Raw genomic sequence first — 20,556 nt, forward strand, 5'->3', positions numbered from 1 at the left:
ATTATGAATTTGTGGTAGAATTCAATGTCAATTTCAATCAAAACTTTAAAACACTAGATCGATATCATGAAGGGCTCCTCTACCTCTTGATTGATATGTCAGTGATGATATGGCCACAGTATCACCATACTCAACATTATTCAACGAAGCAGCAAATTTGCTGCACTCCACAATAGCAACCGAAAATGCTCACTGCTAATGTTCCCTGGGTCATCTTTATTATTTATCCCCGCCATCATTACCTGTCCATCACAATACTCCTATCACTTAGGCGCTTGTGTGTTGGTGCGGATTTTTTTTTCTTTTGCTTTTACCTTAAACTCGTCCTAAACGCGCGCACTCTCATCAACGATCATATCATTATGGTAATCATGATTAATTTATCCGGCATTCTTTTGCTCCGTGGGTTTTTACTTCCCCCAAAAGCCAACCACCCGCACCTCACTTACCAAAACCAAACCGAAAGCTCATGCCTTTACATCAAAAGTGCATTTCAAAGTCATCGCCGTCATTCGCATCGGGGGCCCGCGCGCATCTTGGCGCTGGTGCTGGCCGGTAGTTCTTCCGTAATTAAAATATCATTAACTTACGTCTCCTTTAGCGATGACGTGCTTCGGGCAGGACGAGCCGGACGAGCTCGATCGACCGGTCCGATAGAGTCCTGCACGTTGCGAATGTCCGGTCAGGTAGTGCGCGGGTGGGTCATAATGGATCACGGAAACGCAAACTGCATATCAGCCGGGTCCGTTTCGGATTCGGACACCGTACCCCGGACTGCATTTCGTCAGCATTTTGTCATTCAGGTGGGTAATCAGCCGTCCCGCATCACTCCTACGCGGCCCGACCCGGTGGTCCGATGTTTTCTGATGTGGTTCCGGAACTTCTCAAAACTTCCCGTGTACTCCGTGTATCTGCTTGCCCGGTGGTCGTTTCAGTTTCAGTTTTTCATTTCGTAGCCATGGCAAGAGCCGTCTGGTGCCGGACTCCAAAGGGAAATCGTACCTGGTTTGCCCTTCGGGTTTGCCCGACTCGTAGCGATGGCCACAGATGGAATGGTAATTAGTATTTTTTGTTTGTTTGCGTCCCGCTGTAAGCAAGTTTTGCAGCTATATCGCAGAAAAAAAACACAGCCAACCAACCAACGTGTATTGACTTTGACGCACTTGATGGTGCTTCATGGTCGGTGGGTCTACCGGACCACCGCAACAGACCAACAGGAATCGCAAAGTGGGAATGTGTTTTTTTACGAGCTTATGGCGCAATTCTTGTTTCATTCCATTTTTTAATGTGTTTTGCAGCTCAAGACATGGCTTATAACTTTTTTGTGCCTGCACCGTTTTGTTGCCGTGTCTCCGTGATCCAGGCGCAGATTTTGTGTACGTGTGTGAGTCGTTCCATCGGACAAGTGCATGATGGATACGGGCTAGTCAGCAGCATGCTTTAATGTTCTCGGCGATGCCGTTTTTTTGTTGGTTGGTACGTTCTTCCGTCTCCGTAGCGCGTTTTTTGCTGCTGAAATCTATCACGGTGGACGCGAGGTCTCACATAACTCCAGGGACTTTTTTTTTCCTCCCCTCGTCAAACGTTCCAAGGTACGGTCGGCAATGAATTGTGAGTTAATAAATTAGCTCATTTGTTTCACCGGGCTTAAACGGGACAGCCATCATAAACGGACGTCCGTTAGCGCTTGGCCCCCTTTGATTGACTGAGTTATGAATAATTTCTGTAAATAATTGATTTCACAGGCCATGTATGTCCTGATGAGCGGCGTACGCGTCCACACGCCAACTGCTCGAATCTAGGTTAGGAATAGGGTCCCCAGTCATAAATCAGCGTAATGGGTGACGGATTCTCGCAGCTCGCAGTGACATCGTCCGTTACTTGCGCGTGGACATAGGCAGACGATTCGTCGATACGTCTAAATTGGTGGACAAATCAGGATCAGTATCAAGCATCTGCCCATTCGCGGGGGTAAGTGTTTGCGTTTGTCGTATCAATTAGAGTTATAATCGGAACGCTTTCAAACGAGTTCGCATTTGTCTTGCACATCCGGATGCAGATGCGCTGCAAGGTGCGATCCTAATTGGAGTTCTGGAGTACGTCCCTAACTAATTACAAATATTCTAGCCCGTTCGGAGCGTAACCCTTTTCGCCCTAGTTTAATAGAGTAATTTTCGTCAAAAATTTCCTTTGACGGGTTCCAAACATTTTCGTTAAACGAGAGCCCATGTACAGGAAATGGGCCAATTATACGGTCTCGTATCTTCATCCACGTCCATAGAAGATGGAGCAATTTTCGGTTTCGGTCCCATGTGTCTAATACGCTATATCGGTTCGGGTTGGAAGTGAAATTGTTCACTCATTATTTCGGACGGTTGTTTTTCGTTCGCTCGCAATAATTAACATGTCCATGCGTAATTGTGATGCACCACGCGTTGTGGTGAGCGTAAGGCGGTGTCAAAATGTAGTCTAATTAATATGAAGTTAAACGCTCGAGATGTAACGGGAGAGATAGACGGGATCATATCGTGACGAGGGTATAGTTTCCTTCTAGAAGGTTTATCAGGCACTCGCTCGTGTCTTTTAACGTATTTTACGTCACTTCTTAACCATTTTTGGGCGATAAATTTTATTTTTATGAACGCCCAAATGTATGCTACATAGCTACATGAGCTCTTTAAAGATCTCTGTTTGGTAGAATTTTTTAAGCGCATTACCATCCCGAAACGATATTTCTAATCCATTAATCTCTGGCCATCTTTAATCTCATCCAGCAAGCTCATCCAGAATCATTTTAGGACCCTTTTTTTATAATCGCGTGCCATGCTGGGGAATATTTATAACCCTGCTCGTGTGACCGTGATTATTATAGGGAGAAATTTGAGGTCGAAAGCGCACACCATCCATCCCGCGGTATCATCCGTGTATCCCATTAAGCTTCTCAACAATGGGAAAATCAATCGTTTCAACTGGATGTTTTTCTATTTGAGAATGTGTCATCGAGACAGACCGTGGCAAACCAAACCAAAGTTATAACCAAATAAATATCTCATTTTTCATTAAGACTAGCCCGGCGCTCTTCCTGTCTCGATCACGAAACCCCACTGCTGTTTTGACATCGGCGCACAGTAAATCAAACTAACCCATAAACCAACAACCGACAACAACAAGTGTGCTTGGGCTTGGGTCGTTGATCACCATCATACGGGGAGGAGAAAAAACATATGCGTGGCCATACCGCCCCAGTCATCATTAAAAATGCGTTTTCTCAGCATAAAAGCCAACCAAACCACACAACAGCAAAAAACCCCCAAACCGTCCACATACGATCGACTTTGATCGAGCATTGGTATTCAGTTTTTGATTATTTTAAAATTCATTTTCTAAACTGCGATGCGATATATGTCACACAAACAAAGGAGGAAACTGTGTTCGCTGCCCGCAGAATGAGATGGTTTTCGAGACATAAAATAATAAAGTCATAAATGTCCATCCGTTGTGAGCGGCGGGGCCTGTGTGAGAAAATGGTTTGGAGCATTAGGCATGGTCACATCAATTCGCGCCATTCGGACGACGACGATGTTCGGCACTTGTCGCACTGGTGGCGTTTTGGAGAGGAAATGTTTTGTTGAGAGAAACGCCCCATTTGCTTTTTTTTTATTTATTTATTAACGATCAACCTGGCAACCTGGCGAGAAAATGGCTGTTCGCACTCTTTGAACCTCATTTTCGAAATCGTGCGCACCGAGCAAGGGTGAAGGGAAATGAAATAAAACAAATACTAAAAGAGAAATAAAATATCCCCCATTTCGGGCCAATCGGGTGGATTTACATATTATTCAAATTACTGAACAGTGTATCGTTTTGTGAAGAGCCCTCATTATCCCCCGTGAGCAACACCGTGAGACTCCTGATCAGGTGTGGTTAAAGTGGTCATGTTTTGTCGGAATTGGAACTCGAATTGGAGAAGGTTTAGGATCGTAAATGCATTCAAAAACTCTGACTACCAAGATGCACTTTCTTTTAGAGCTCCACAGTGAGTCATCTGTTGGTTCAGAAATAAAACACCCTCAAGTACGCGTCAACCAGCTAACCGGATAACTCAAGTTGAACCAGCGAATATCCAGATAAACCTTCCACACACACAGTGTGTAGCTAAATTGAAAAATATGAAGGCACACACAAGCACAGGAAACAGCAGCAGCAACCACAATAAAGCCACCCGTGGAATGTGCTCAACATATGATAATTAGACTAATTTACGACGATCTTATCGCCGCTTTTCATTCCGTCCCGGGACACTATTTATGATTATTTTGCTCCGGTTGCCTTTTTTTTCTTTTCTCCCTGTTCTGTTTTCGGCATTTGAATTCTCATTCGTGCTCTTGTAGTCGTGTTGTGTTTTTCCTGTTCTTCTCCAGTCCGGTGCCGTGTTAATTTTTCCATGTTCTTGTATACTTGTAGGTCATTCGTTATGAGGCTCTCGGCTTCATACTTGGGAGCAGCCGGGACGTTTGGCCGGGCTGGTGATAAATTAAATTCGAACAAGTGACCAGTGTCCGTGGCGACACCATAAAAATAGGATAAATGAACCACATGCACACACACACACACGCCGGCTAGGCGGGAAGCTAAGTAAAGAACTGTACGAGAGAGAAAAAAAACTGAGCTGGATCAGGATTGAAACATGCGCGTGTGGACTGTCCTGGTGCTGGTGGACTGGACCGGTAGAAGGGTACTGAGGGTACAATATATTGGGTGCAATATTACGGGACCGTTGCACTGTGGTGTTGGAATTGAACAAATATTTCATTCGACGTGCTTTAAATGTAACTCCACTTCCAGTTACTAAAGGTAGGAGAATTTACAGTAAAATATTGTGTATTTGTTAAAGTGTTTAACTTTACTTGCTTTGCTTTTAGTTTTAATTGCTATTTTAACATTTTATTTTAATTGCTTAGGATAGTTTTGCCCTTAACTTTTTTAAAGTTATAGTTTTAATCTCGTTTGGCTTTTGCTAACCTTTATTTGGTTTCTTGACTTTTCTTATTTCTTTCTTTTTTTCAAATTCGATGTTTCATTTAAAGCCTATATTGTTTACCTTTTGCATTATCAATTCTTAGCCTTAGTTTATTGTTTTATTTTCGTGTTCTATTATCACATACAATATGTTACTTAAGGCCAGAAAATACTTTTAGATTTTTTATTGTCTAGACTTATCCTTATTTATTCTGCATTTGTTTTACCTTTTGTGTTATCTAAACTTAATTTTTACTTTTGTTTATTGACTTTCAGTTTTCTGTTTTCATATGTAATATTTAACTTTAGGCCCAGAGAATACTTTTCGCTTTTTTAGTTTCGACACTGACCTTTACTTTAGTTTGATGTTTTTTCTGACTTTCTTATTTCTTTTTAACCTTTCTACGGTTCATTTCAAATGGATACTTCTTTAATTTGAAACTGCATTTCAGTGTTCATTTATTGTTTGTTAATTTGTTTTTTTTTCTTTAATCTTTCATTTTGTTTTACTTTGTTTATTATGCATTTTATCTCTATATTATGTTCGTTCTGTTGATATAATTTAATTATTTAAATTATATTATTAATTAATTATAATATAATTATTTTTCTAGTACTATGACTTGACATCGTATTGCCGTTTTGTTTAGTTGGATACAGATTTTATAATGATATTTATATTTTGTGCGCTTGTTACCTTTATTATTTTTTGAATTTCTGTTTTGTTTATTTCTATTTTTGTTGTTTAATTTTGATACAAAAAAGATCTGAAAAACAATTAACTTTTTCAAATGACTAACCGTACATTTCTAAGGATTTCTGTTTTTGCGAAAAAAAAGTTCACTTGCATCTTTTGACTCCTCAAGCACCTAGCGTGCTCGAGCGTTATTGGACCAGGCTGTACCGAACGACACGAAATAATTACCCCATGTTTCAATGCAACAACATCAAGGTGCGAACTGTAGATCGTTGAATGTCACGCAAAAATCCTAACGCTAATGGCCTTCGGACACAGAGTGTTTTATTTTTTTTTTTTTGATTATTTTTTATTCCTCGCTGAAACCGAGCCAAACCAATATATTACTTTGTTATGGGAATGCAACCACCTTAATTGCTTGTTTTTGGTGGTTAATTTCACATTTTCTGTGTGCCATTTTTGCTCCAAAAATAAAAAAAGAGCTGCCCTCTAAATGTGAAATCGTGGACGAATTAAGCGAAACGTGTCACGAACGCGATGCAATAAAAGCTACACCGTGGCGTGCCCCAGCCGCTCGATACCCACCTCGATGCGTGATGAAAAAGCCATCAGAATGCAATTTGAATGCATCCTTCCCAATCATAAACATGAAATACAAATGGAAGTTTTATGCTGGCCGAATGGATTACGTTATTGCTCATTTCATTAGGGCGGCTCGGAGTGGTGTTGGCTAGCTACCGGAGTTTTTTTTTTTTTTTTTTTGGTTGCCAGCAACTAGCGAAGAGAATTGATATTTTATGTCCGATTTCGTTGCCCGGCTGCAACTTTGTTCCCACTGCAGCGGTCACTTCGGCTTCGGTCGAATCGAGGTGCATCGTAGCGGTAATGGATGCAATAAAACTAATTCTGGAGTAAAGGTATAAATTTAGCTTCTTTTCACTTTGTCTTTGGTGGTGGAACGCCATGTGAAGAAAGGCAGAGAAATGAATAATGCATATGCAGCCCAGCTGCAATGGTTACTTGTTTAACGCCTCCGAATAGCTGGTACCCGGTTTGCTATGAACGATAAAAATCTAATCAGAACCACTTTTTCCAACACCCTGAACGCCTGACGAAGAACGGGTAGAACAACACCGAACCAGATTTCTATCAAACCCGACTTGTGTAGCTACTCGTTTCGTGCTGCTTTTAGGTGAAACAAATTGGATGAAATCACCCAAAAACCTTCGAATAAAGCATGAAATCACCTCTCATCATGCAACGCTGCAAAATGGATTTGCATGAGCATTTACAATTCCCCGGTACGATTGTAGAACGACGCGCTGTTCCAGGGGGTTTCACTTCAGTGGCAAAGTTGCTATCACACTCGAAACGGCGTACCCAACGCCTCAGGAACGGACTGACAGGTTACAGCAAAGCTGCATTTGGCTTGGTGCATCCTCAGGAGAGACCTCAGCGGACAAGCGTCTTTCAGTTGAAATTTTCATGCAATACCTGGTACCTGATGAATCCTTTTTGTACACCTCACAGACGGACATACCGGATGGGGATCCTGGGTTTGGGCGCATTCGGTGAAGAAAGTCAATAAGCGAAAACGAAGTTGTCCAGTTAGCTTCGGTGTGCTCCGCATCAGCCAAGATGCAACGGGAAGAAGATGTCCTTATGCACACCTTACCAGAGACACCGGCAACATCCACCAGCAACCCTTGGGAGAGAGTGAATGAAATTTACATTTATCTGGAAATTTTGTTCATCCTCCAATAAATTATTCAAATTTGATCTCGATGCACCTGGGAGAAAAATGGAGCTGAGCCTCGTTCCGCAACATCCGGAGTTTGATTTTCCACCAACGCTGTGTTACGCCTGATTACGCTCTTCCCTGGGCAAATGGTCGCTTCAGCCAGCCGGGCTGTGATGAGAAATGGAAAATTAAATTATTTAACTTACAACGGTGCGCTTAGTGGGTGAGGATTATTGCAACGACACATCTAAACAAACCTCGAACGCTTCACCGGAGTGTCGCTCTGGAGGGAATTCTCACTCGCGTCTGATGTCGTTTGACGTGCTTGCATACAATCGCCTTGAATGGTTTGTTTGCATTGCGGTGCAGTTAAGATTTATGCCACCTTTTTTTTTACTTCTTCTTGGAGAGCAGCTTGGAGGCGGATATGGTGGATGGGCTAACTATTGGGATGGAGATTATGGATTTTTCTTCACGTGGGTGGCGAAAAAGCCATTCTTTCTGGAAGAAAAATAGCTGCCCCATAGCTGCGCGACACGGCTCGAAGCAACTAGCGAGCGAGCAACCCCGGCCATGTCACGATGTGTCATTAGCGATAAATTAAAACGGACTGGTTGCGGCTGCTGCCTGCTTTTGTGGCCGCCAGCTCCGAAAGATATTGAAATTCACCGTACGGATGCAAACGCAAACCCTTTGGGAGGTCGCAACCGGTGGAATACCTTACCCAAGGGACAACAACGGACACCTCTGGGTGGTGGAAATGGCGGTACGGGCGGGAGATTTAGTGTCATGGAAGTTTGTGTTTCACGTCGTCTCAAAAACCTCTCTCCTATACCGCAAAAAAAAAAAAACAACATGAAACGACGCTCCGCAAACGTTCCCAGAGCGATCGTTGCACAATTGGTGCGATATTTATTTTTATCGCCTGCTAATGGGGTGATACAGCGAGTTTAGCCTGGCGGTACAGCACACGGACGGGTTCGATATGATTCGATGCAGGGCGGTAAGGGAATCGGGTTTTTGACAGACACGGACAGTCGCAGCAGCCAGCCAGCGGTGTGTGTGTTCGGTGAAAAATGTGGAACAGAAGCACCGGGTGTGATTCATAACTCGGTCAGCGGGTTTTGATAGGTTGAGAGCGTACGTTGAGCAATAATCTCGTCGGTTTGACATTCGTTTTCAAAATAGGAGATTAAAACATTTAATTTAACAGACGAATAGGGACACCTTTTCTGCAAGATAGATTTCAGTGGAGCAACGCTTTTTGTTGAAAAAGTTTTTATTTCATTACTCAGGGCTCTGCGCATAAATGTCAAGATGTTGCACTTCCGTTCTCCAACTTTCTGATAGGGCTAAGAGCTAAGTTCAAGCTGAATAAGGTATTTTAAATCATAATATAATGATCATATCCGTCGTTTGCACTAGCACCTCTACTTGAAGCGATTTTGTCCTGTCATTATTGAGATTGGTCTCTTCGTGTGAGCAGCTACTAGTGCCGCTATCACAATGCTAAGAAGTCCTACCTACCTAAGTCCTCTGTCAAAAGGAAGATGCTCAGAAGGATTTTTGGCCCCGTATGTGTGGAAGGACAATGGAATAGCCGTTGCAGTTACGAGCTCTATGACCAGTGTTCGGTGACCTCACCATCGTGCAGCGATGGTTAGATTCACCAGGCTCCTGGTCATGTCATGAGAATGACACCGGACGGACCCAGCCCCTAAAGTCGTTTTTGACCGTCCAAATGGACTAAGGAGACGAGGTATGCTCAGAACGTGGTTGGCAGACGACGGCACAAGTCCGTAAGCTGTATCAAGGATTACTGGAGCAGGCCAAAACCGCGAAGCCTGATAAGTAAGAAAACATAAACGATGTTAACTCGTTTTGCCTTACGATTGATACCGACATTAAAGTAATTTTACGCTGTTTTCTCTCTTGATGACTGTTCTGTCCTTCAAAATGTCCTCAATTATATTCAATTCTAATGTTATGTCAATGTAGTTGTTCTCAGTAATCACTCACTCTCTAACTCCCTATGCCTTAATACTTATCCCTATCGTATCTACCAGGTCAGTATCTGTCAGCCGTCTTTGAAGACCTCGGTATTCGACTGGATATAGGTCACCTCACCAACTCCGTATTGCCAGTGATTTCTCCGATATTCTATGCTTTAAGTCTCTGTTCTGCTCACTGCTCAGGTTACTACTCGAGAGAGTCTCAAAAGTCTTACTAGATTTGCTGCTCGCTAAATCTTTGACAACAGTCTTTCTACATTTCCCTGTTACTAGAACAGGAGTTGGTTGTTCAACTTGTAGTTCCTACCAACAGCTCGATCTATTGCACAATTCTCCCAATCCACCATCGCTGCTCCCATCGACCCTCTTCTATCTAGTTCTCATCTTACTCAAACTCCATGTGTGCTCTGAGCTCATTCCAGTTCATTTCAACCCTTTTTGTTAAAAATAATCTTCCTATTATCCTTTCGATCCTTTAAATCATTAACTTCCTGGACTCCTTTATCCCCTCCTATTACTTTCCCAAAAACTCTTAGTTTATGTTTGACTTATTTTATTTTTCTCTTTCCTGTAGTTCCACCATTAATTTAAACCATGATTTAGTTTGCCTCGTGATGGATTGTTTAATTAATAATTTATTTAATTGATCAATTTCATATCCCTTAAATACCGTAACCCGTTAACCTTCAATCATATCCCAAAGGTCATTGTTGCCATTGAAGCTACTGTCACTTGCTCCGCCCACCACAATCAATATCGATTAATTAGAAATATCTAACATTTTACAGCTCGGCCACACCATCCTACATGATTTAAATAAATGTCCATTTAATCTCCGCAAGCCCATCCATTATTGATCGCCCCCATAACCTTGAATAAATGAATGGCTGGACCGGTGAGCCACGAAAAAAAAACAGCTCAACAAAATGCAGCGGAAAATTCTATGGTAAGTTTGTTTCCATGTATGATTTATGCGCCCTTTTTTTTAAATGCATTTTATTTCGTTTCTTTTTTGGGAAGGGAAAGGTTTATTTATCATCAACCACGGCACAGCAGCATGTGCTGCCAGGAAGCGACAAGTTGATGTGAGTAAGTGAAGGTTTTTTTTGTCTGTTTTAACACACAGTACAGCTTCCGCCATCATACACACGTGGACACACAGGATATGTTTTGCATGTGTGGTACAGCATAAAACGCTTCTCCCTTTTGCCACGAAAAAAAAAACGAAGTGGAGGATGGATGTTGTGAGACAGTTTGTGCAGAAATGCAACAACCAACAAAAAAAAAAAGCCAGAACAGAACCAGCACATATCAACAGCTTCATTTTTGCTGTCATAAATTATGCAGATTGTTTAAACAACTCTTGAATCTCGTCTGAATCCGATGGTGGGTAAAAGCGCAGCAGCACGGTGGGTGGAATTTATAATCAATGCTCATAATTTATGAAGCGCGTGGTGCTGCTGCTGCTGCTGCTGCCTGTATCAGTCAAAATGCGTGCCGAGCGACAACCGGCACCGCTGGATAATGACAGCTTCCGGAGCGGATTGTGTAAGTCATAAAGCACGCAGTTTGTTGCACGTGATTCCGGCGCATCACTTCACAAAGGGATGACACTCACTGCAGTGGGAGGAAGGCAGCAAAAAAAAAAAATATCGGCCACTAAACATGAACCACAACACAACATGTAAACTTCAAAGCGTGTTACTATGTTACAAGTAGCCGGATGACATCGCCCAAGGATGTCATCGTCATCCGTCTGCCACTGACAGAAGCAACGTCTGACCTCCGAGCGGGGAGTTGGCCACCTGGTTCACACTACAAACGGTTACAATCTTCAAGATGCATCTTCATTAAACGTTTGACAGGATCAAGAAAAGGCCAGCAATCTCCTCCCGACCGTCCGTCCCCTCAGAACAGATCTTTGTGATCGTCTGCACTGTCGTACAGACCATCCGAAGCGATACACGCCCTGCCCTGACGGTTGATTTCTGTTATCGGGATGATATTGGAATAGATTGATACCAGACTCATCAGTGCACACCTTCTCCACTTCTCAGCAGGACTTGTATGCAAAGTTTCCGTCCTTAGATCTGTTGTTGGGATCGATGAGTGATGCTTCTAGCCTCGTGATTTTACCACTTGAGAATGCGCCCAGCCCGAATGGTCGGAAAGGACCCCCGTAATTGATGAATCCCGGGATCTCTACGAAACGCGCTCTGATTAATTGTGATACATCTCTGACCAACTTTGCATATCCGTCCGCTACTGCTGCACTAAGGATGCTGCGCGTCTGCTGTAAATCATTCAATTAATTGAGCATCCAACCCCGGTGAACCGAAGCACCCGGCGTCTAGATTTGTTGCAAGATTTGATTGTGGTGCTCCGTGGTGTGGTGGTCAAATCTAAGGCAAATTGATTTCAATTCTCCCGGAATGCTTCACCGGACGGGCGCACGAGCATTCCACCAACCGTGGGGGATTTTCCGATTGTATTTCTGATCTCGTTTGCGGGTTTTTCAGAAGCGCACACAACCGCATAAATCATTCTAATTATTCACGGCCCATTTCTACTCGTCTATGGGTGGCGGCGCTGCGAGCCGAGTTCTAGCAATGCACTGCAAAAGGTGTGTGAGGGGAACGAGTTAATGTGCACCCCAGGGAAAAGAAAAACGACACAAAAAAGCGTATAGAATTTCCAAAATCGGAATTAAATCTCTCGTTCTAAAACAAAAAAAGACCTCGCGCGCCAGGCCTTGAAGATGATTTAGCTTTCGGATCTAGTTACGCGATCTAGTCCGGATCTAGGCTTTTCGGCTTACCTGGGCGCGGTTGCGGTCGATCGTTCTGGAATCGATTTAAAGCACGTCTTACGCAAGTGTGGGGTCCACGCGAGGGTTTTTGTTTTGGGCTCGTTTTGTTTTAATGCTCGTTTGTAAGTGTGCGCATCGAATCGAGGGTTAGGGTTGCTTCGCGTTCCGGTGCTTCGTAGCGGATTATGCGCCTGATTCATTAACGAGACGGCGCGCTGCTTAACGGACGAAGAATTTATGTTGCGCATGTGTCTAGGCGCCTCTTAGGATTGTTTTGTTTCGTTTTTTGGTGGAGCCCTTGGAGAATGGGTTTTAAGTTAATTGATTAACGCACTAATGAATCGTAAAGGAATTATGAAGTTATTATTGATTTTTTGAAGGCTCGCTCATTGGAAAGCTACGTTCGAGCTTCGAGCAAGGTTGACGGAAGAGCCCTTTAACGGTTTAAATCATTTCTAATAAAAAATTTTTTTTAATTTTTTTAATTGGAATAATGTTTAAAAAAGCTATATCTTTTCTTAAAAACTTTAATGAAATGTACAGTAGTAAAACAAAAAATTGACAGATAATTATTAATATTATTGTTAATCGATAAAATATATAATTTTCCTTTAGTTGTATACCGTAAAAAATATTAACATTCAATTTTCAAATAAAAATAACTTTCTTTTATTTTATGTTTTCTTATGTTTTAACATTTTCTTGAAATTTGTTTTTATAGTTTTAACATTAATTTTTTATTCCTTTTTGTTTTTCGCTTGGATTTTTTAATGTTGATCTTATTTTTATATTTTTTTTAAATTTACATTTTGCTTTTTTCTCTTTTGTTTGTTGTGCTAGTTTCTTTGTAGTTTTTTTTTACTTTTTTTCATTTTCATTTTTATTGGAATAATTAACAATTCTATTTTTCTTTTTATATTTTTTGGTTTGCTTTTTCTGTTTCGTTTTTTAGATATACTATTTAAACTACTAACAATTCGTTACGATTATATTCCGCTCGAAAAGTCATTTTGCTTCTTTTCTTTAGTTTTTACTAATTTTTTCCATTACTTTTTAATTATTTATTACTATAGTAAAACTAGTTCGAAAATTTCTCCTCTTTACAATCACTAACTGTCAGTTTAAAACAACACAAAATTGAGTCTCCCCACAACCATGCTCCCCTCCCCCCCTCTCCCCCCCCCCCCCCACACACACACACACACCGTTGGGGGAACAATGTTCGCATCCAATTACTATGATCGTCCTACAAAATTGCTCGCGCTCACCTCATAATGCATGCGCCACGAATCATTATCACTGCAATCGTCTCGATGCAGTGCTGCCATGACTCATGCGAACCACCGGTTCAATCAAATCTACCCTTAAGCGCTTCACCACTAAACACCAAAATCCTTCGCCTAAATGATTCCTAGGCGGCGGCGACCCACCAGAAACAGTCAGCCCGGAGTTCCGCATGATTGCTCCTTGGAGACCCGACGACGGCGCCCAATGTTCGAATCATCAATCGTTCTCCCCATTTTCCAATTCCGGGCCCGAGCGAAATCGAGCATTCACGCGCGTTGATTGCACAACAAACCACCACCATCACCATTACCGCACATCACCAAGCAACAATTAGCCGTGGCCACTGTTTGTGTGTGTGTGTGTGTGTTTCTGTACCAACATTGCATTGGCGGCCGCATTGCTAATTAGGTCAGTGATCGGAGATCCTCCGATGTCAGGGCTGTATATCCGGATGGCCGTTGTGCGGAAGTGGCCATTAGGGCGCCAACACTCAATCACATGCACCACGTGGTTGACTTTCCACAAATGGAGGCGCCATCAAGCTGGGGAACGCCATTGTTTGCACCGACATTCCCTGAACGTGTGTGTGTGTGTGTGTGTGCCTTTGCGGGACAAATATTTATAATGAGAGATCAATTTCCATCTTAATCATAATAATGATTGATAAACACTGAAAGTCAATTTGTTCCGGTGCACGGTGCTGTCTCGCTTTTTCCTTCTGGAGTAGCTGCAATGTGTGTGTGTGTGTGTGTGTGTGTGTGTGTGTGTGGGTGCGTGTGTTGCATTCACAGCACGGCGAGTGCATGGTGAGCTGTGATTTGCAACCTGATATGTTGTGCCATCCCATCCCGTCCCAAAGAACCGCAGTAGAGACCAGGGTACTTAAGGGAGGAGACTGTAGTGCGGCATCTGGTCTGGCTGTCTTGCAAGCTCGTTCTCGACTCGCAGGGCTCCAGGGCTATGTGTGTGTGTGTGACGCGCATATAAAGTAAATGCAAATTGATATGTTAATTACTATGCAAATAAAACGCTACTGTCATCTCGGTCGTGTGGCGTCTCCCAATGCGGGAAAGGAATCCGTCATGCAAGCGCTTAATTTGTACAAACAACGATAAACGAATGCACAAGGTGCATTGACTGTGATTCTGCAAAACGGCAAAACAGTGGTTGGCCGTTGCTTCGGAAGAACTAGTTATGGCATATTGCATTTGCATTTTTTTAGCTGGAGAAAAAGAACGACGGCAAACGCTTGTTTTATTCTAAGATGTTTAATTTATTTCAATATCAAACTTTATTTTATTTTATGTAATTAAAATGTGAGTCTTTTTATTAACCTGTCTTCCACAAATTATTAAAAAAAAAATATATTCAAAAGAATATATTGATAAGACTAAATATACTTTTTTTTTATTCATAAAGAACGGCCTGGCCGTATTGCTTAAATATACTTTAATCCTATATTAAATACTACTAATCCTGCTGGCAGATAAAACAAACTCGCGTTGTTTGTTTCCCTAGTTGTACAGCTAATAAATGGCGTCATCACTGCAAACATGCCCATGCAATGGCAACTGCAGTTAAGTGGAATGGTAAATGGTCCACCCGCTTAAGACGCTCGCGAAAGGTTCGAATGATCACCGAGTGCGTACATGTAACATTCAATCACGTCCACTTGGTTGCACCTTCTGTGGCACGAAGATTGCAGTCCTTATTTTTGCGCTCCAAGCACATTGGTTCATTTATCAAAACTACACGGGTAAAATAGTTCAACTTTTAAAGTTGAATGGATGTGATTTTTCTCCCAGTTTATAATTTTAAACGTCGTTCTTTTTCAGCTTAGGCTTCAGATGTGAAACATTCGTTCGTTTTAATGCGATTAAATCAAAAAAGCAAAAAAATCAAATCAGCAGTTAATTCCTTCCTCATAACAAATCAAACAAATAGAACAACACTACAAGGAGAGCCAATGAACAGTGAATGAACCGGGTGCAAAAAAATTGAAATTTTAACTTGTTTAAAAAAAAAGGAAAAGAACATAAGAAACAATACCTAAATAGCAAAGTGAACAAAAAAAAGTTGAAATTTGATAAAGGAAAGGAAAAGGAAAAGAATAGTTAAAGTATTTCTTTAAAAATACACATTGATTTACAATGAGCAAATATCGGTAGAAAATATAACATATGATAAATTATTAACTAAATAAATGAAAAGAAATTGACAATAGGGCATCAGTCCGTAATAATAAATAAATTAATAAAATGAAAAAAAATTGAAAAGTGGTAGTTGAATATAAACAAATTATTTATTTATTTTTAATTAAGGCGGGTTGACACAACATGTTAAACAACACAGACAAATAGATAAAAAATAAATATAGCAAGACAGTTCACCAAGGCTAAACAACAAATTAAATGATAAGGAAAGGAAATAAAGTTAAATACGAAACATAATTCCTAGATCAGTCTCATTTCTTTTCGTTTACAATCCCACTGTCTAACCTGTTCAATACATCGAACCCTTCCACCCGTTCTACTAACCAGCCCTCCAAATGCCCCCCATCCCTCTCCCCGCAATAAAAATTACGTTCAAATTTGCTAAACACTCATCAGCATCTTGTCGTATTATCAACCCGAAATGAAAGCACACGTGACGGAAGGGATAGTGCAGCGCGAGGTTAGTTGGGTTCGAAAATAAAAACGCCATAATTCTTGCGCAATGTCTGTGCGCTCTATGCACGGGACACCGCACACGTACAGGCAGACCCACATCGCGGACGTCCGTCGCTCGTTAGTCGGGTTTGCCGTTAGGTTTCCTTTCGTTCCCTTTTTATTGGCTAATTAGAAAACGAACTCATGTCGACGTGTGCCGTCCGTGTTTCTTCGTCCGCCAGGGATCTTCAAGAAGGCCCTGCCGAACGTTCCCATAGGTTATACACACGTGCAGCCCCCCCTCCTTTCGCTCGTTAAACGACTACCCACAGGTCTCCATTACGGGTCCCCATGAATTCGTTCGATGTTCGGCCCGTAAAATAGGCGATCAATAAAACTGTTACCATTTTTCCACAGGTCTGTTCCGTCCCGCTGCAGGGCCCGATTACTGTGCAAACCTGTGCACATGGTCATCAGTTGCAACATTGCGTTTAAAAAATGGATGCGTATGAATAAGGAACGGTGGAGAACGTTCGGCGGACACGGCCGATCGAGCTACATTCCAGCGTTGAGGTAGGTCTCGGGCGTTGATCGATTTTATTCGACTTTCTTCGATCGGCCGGGCACTGGCAGCAGAAGGAGCCTTGTTGGCTAAAGGAGGCTGATGCCCCGTAATTTATTCATGGTGAGTAATACCGCTGACAGGCGTACGATGAAGGGAGAAGCCAGCGTGGGGAGAGGAGCCTGTGCACTTGATTGTTAACCTGACAGGTTTTACTGCACTTTTAGCGAACCGGTCAATCGATGTGTGGTGGTGCCGGCCGCTGGGACGATGGACGACAATCTGAACTGTGGCAGAACGTACCGTTTTGGGGTCCGGGCTTAAAAGTACAGCTTGTGTTTGTAAGTAACGGAGCGGACAGGACAGGAGACATAGCTTTCCAGTTTGTAGGACCGATGTGTGTGCTGTCGCTGTGGTTCACCTGTCGATGCAGGCGCGCTTGTACCATTAGCTAATTTCCCTTCGATATCGTGACTAATGAGAGTTTGATTCCGGTGGTCCATTTTTACCACGAAATGCTCTAACGTTTCAATCCATTACGTACGCTAATTGGGTAATTGTGGAAGCTCATTGATTGAAGTGCAAGCGCATTTTTGGTGTAGCAGTTCTATAGGTTGGATGAGTTGGTGGAGTGAAGCACATTGGTCAGTGGTTTAATATTAAAGTATTACTGATTCTTAGCAGTATTAACACAAGTCTGCAAATTAAATGAAATCACAAGACTGTTAACAAGCCAAGAACAAGTCATGCTGCAGACAGTTCCAGCATTCACAATACTCAGTACTAAACAAGGCTTTGGTCCGGTGGCTGAGGCGATAATGGTGCCGGTTTTCACACGGCTGAACCAGAGTTCAAATCCCATCCACACCGCCTCCCCGTTCGCTGGGCTCTGACTCCTCTCCTACAGGTAAGATCAATTCACATAAAGTCAAAAATGGCAGGCCTAGACCCTTATAGGTTGCAGTGCCAAGGAAGAAGAATTATAAACTTGGCCCTATGCCCAAGTTTGCTGCTAGGAGATATTCAGATGGCTTGATATGACAATCTTCAATAAAACGTTTCTCTTCAAGCAGTAGTGTGATCGTTGTTTTTAGATAATAGACCACAACTTACAAAAAAGATTGACGACACGGAGGAACTCTCTTCAGAAATTTATTTGCGGACACATTAGAGATCTCCGTTAGTTGAATTGGTGTATTTAACTAATAGACTTCATTGGACTCTTGGTCTATCGGTACTGAGGTTTTTACTGGTGCCTTTAATTGCTTCCTCTGAGTGATTTTCGTCTACTAAGGCATAAACTTCAATCCCTGTTCCTAAGGTAAATCTATCTAAAAAAGGAGTTTTTCATCGTCTTTTGAAGTATGTTAACGTCTTGCAGTACTTTCTGTAAGGATAATGTATACTCTGGACCCTTTTCTTCCTTGGCAATTACTAACTTACTTACTTACTTATCTGGCGCTACATCCACTTTGCGGTCTTGTCCTGTCACGGTCCAGCGCTTTCGTCTGCCTATCAATTATCCCGCCCGTTTTGGCGAACGCATCAACGCCATCACTTCATCTCAGTTTGGACCTACCACGCATTCTCTGTCCGTGTAGACGGCCTTAAAGTTCGGTATCATTCTCATGACGTGACCAGCCCACCGGATTCTGGTGAGTCTAATTCGCTGGATAATAATCGTACAGCTCCAAAACCTCGTCATTGTAGCCACACAGAGAGACAGATTCCAAGTCTCAGAGGCGTATGTGAGTATTGGGACTATAAATGTTCTGCATAATCCCTGTTTCGTCCATCGCCACAGGTATTTAGAGTGAAGAAATACCTTGGTACTACAACCTTCCTTAGCACCACAACTTTATTAGGTCTCGGGTTGCCATTTCTGGTATTCGGCTTGCCATTTATGATTTTACCTGTAATTAGGTAGTCAGCCCTGCGTACGGGGAGACTGTCTGGATGGGATTTGAACTCTGGATCAGCTGTAGCTAAGTATTACGCAATCATCTTCGACATCTACGACATCTTGACATCTTCGTATGGAGTTGTTTCACACTTTGCACCAAATATACTGTCTAAGGATGTCTGGACTTACCGGACTTAATCGAGCTCAACCAGAAGGTTGAGTCCTTCCATGGAAAATCGGAAAACTAATTGAAATGTTATTTATTGCGACGTTTATGTACTACAAGTTCGCTTTAATGTGAAATGCCACCTAGTCCTGCTCAATTCCAATCAGACTTTCCTCCACAACTGCAAGATTACGATGTACTAAATAGAAAGAGAATTAATACTTACCAACAAATGTCTCAATTATTACTTTCATTCCAGAAAATGGGCTTACTTGTACAACACGGTTCCAGCAAATCCTTCCCCCATCCTCACGTACATATATTACTAATCATCGTCAAACCGTATCATTTATTGATGCGAATCGCTTCACCAGCCGCATCCCGTCACATCAGGTGGAAAATCGCTTGTACCGCACGTGAGATTACTTTGGCCCTCCACCGATCGTCATGGGAATGCGGCGGATTAATACACTCCAATATGTATTAATTTCATTAGTCTCCGGCGTTTTCCACCTCACCCCACCCCCCTCCCCGCACGGGGGTTTTCATGAATTAAAGACGTGCACAACCATTTCAAGAATAGCAAAGCCGAGAGCGAGCGCGGCTTCACATCCCTGCTGCAACACACAGGGCCTCCATCCCGTAGCTACACAATCGTATCGTAAATCAATCACAGAACCGTGCGTGGATTTTTCACGGTTAATTACGCGCTCTTTTCCCGTTCAGTGCGTTTTTGCGCGTGTGCGTGATTGATTCCTTCGGCTGTAACGAGTGACGGGCACGCATGTTCCGATGGTAGAATTGTAAATTTTCAATAAACCCATACGCCTGGAAAGCACGACCCGAAATGAGTTAATCTAACCAACTACAAAAAAAAAAAAACGCAAACTGGGGGACGCATTTGGTGCTTTTGACAAATGTCACAAATGCGGATGTCGCAAGCGTAGGCGTTCGATTGGAATTCTGGCGAAGTAAACATCACATGAGCGATCGGGAGCTCGGTAGGTTTCTTAAGACACGGCTCTGCTGCTTTATCCTGAAAGTGAAAGGGCTTCCGTTCGTGCGGTACTCAATTTCCACAAATCATCGATTGCCGCAAAGCCGTGGCAAAAGGGATGCGAGTTCCCCGTTACGGTTACGGCTTGGAATCAATCGAATCGGAAACTGTCATGTGTGTGTGTGTGTGTGTGTGTGTGTGTGAGGTCTCCCGGGCTGCCACACAGCTTCTCCATCCGCTCAGAGACGCTATCACGCTTCATTTCGTGATTGTAACTGATTTTCGCAATTCGCCTGACCCGGCGGCGGGAGAACATCTGGTGAAACGAGGGCTCCGCTTTACGAACGGCCCCTGCCACCCGTACTAAGATAAAAAGAAATATCCGCATGCCGCAGCAGCGAGCGGCTGAAGCTGATTGACTTTTTGTTGCGACCGTGAAGCGCTCGTTTTTGTGACGGTTCCAATGCGTTTTATTTGCGACTATTGGACCCCGTTTCGATTCTTTCGGAGGTTTTTCCTGGAAAACTGTTTAGACGCAACCTACCAGAAAACACATCGCGCATCTAGCTGTGTGTGTGTGTATAGTCTAAAAACCCGTCGAAGCGATACTATATGGGGACGCATGAAAAACACGCCAGACATAAAACATTCATCGTGAGCGAATTACGGTACAATTTTTGTCCACAGGAAAATAACGCAACAACAAAAAAAGGAC

The 20,556-nt window shown here is 42.6% G+C and overlaps 1 long non-coding RNA gene across 3 annotated transcripts; it reads left to right on the top strand.

Moving 5' to 3' along the window:
* The first annotated feature begins 818 nt into the window (after positions 1 to 818).
* Positions 819 to 20,170, top strand: LOC118507459. Of its 3 annotated transcripts, XR_004905647.1 has the most exons (7): positions 819 to 1,971; positions 4,465 to 4,854; positions 10,258 to 10,415; positions 10,490 to 10,554; positions 16,631 to 16,898; positions 17,003 to 17,116; positions 19,104 to 20,170. It is a non-coding gene; the product is annotated as an uncharacterized LOC118507459 (long non-coding RNA). The 3 variants fall into 3 exon arrangements; XR_004905645.1 differs by lacking the exon at positions 819 to 1,971 and having other exon boundaries at positions 1,989 to 4,854; XR_004905646.1 differs by lacking the exon at positions 819 to 1,971 and having other exon boundaries at positions 1,989 to 4,854; positions 10,496 to 10,554.
* The last annotated feature ends 386 nt before the right edge of the window (positions 20,171 to 20,556 follow it).

This window comes from Anopheles stephensi, chromosome 2 (genome assembly GCF_013141755.1).
Source record: "Anopheles stephensi strain Indian chromosome 2, UCI_ANSTEP_V1.0, whole genome shotgun sequence".
NCBI classification, from domain to species: domain Eukaryota; kingdom Metazoa; phylum Arthropoda; class Insecta; order Diptera; family Culicidae; genus Anopheles; species Anopheles stephensi.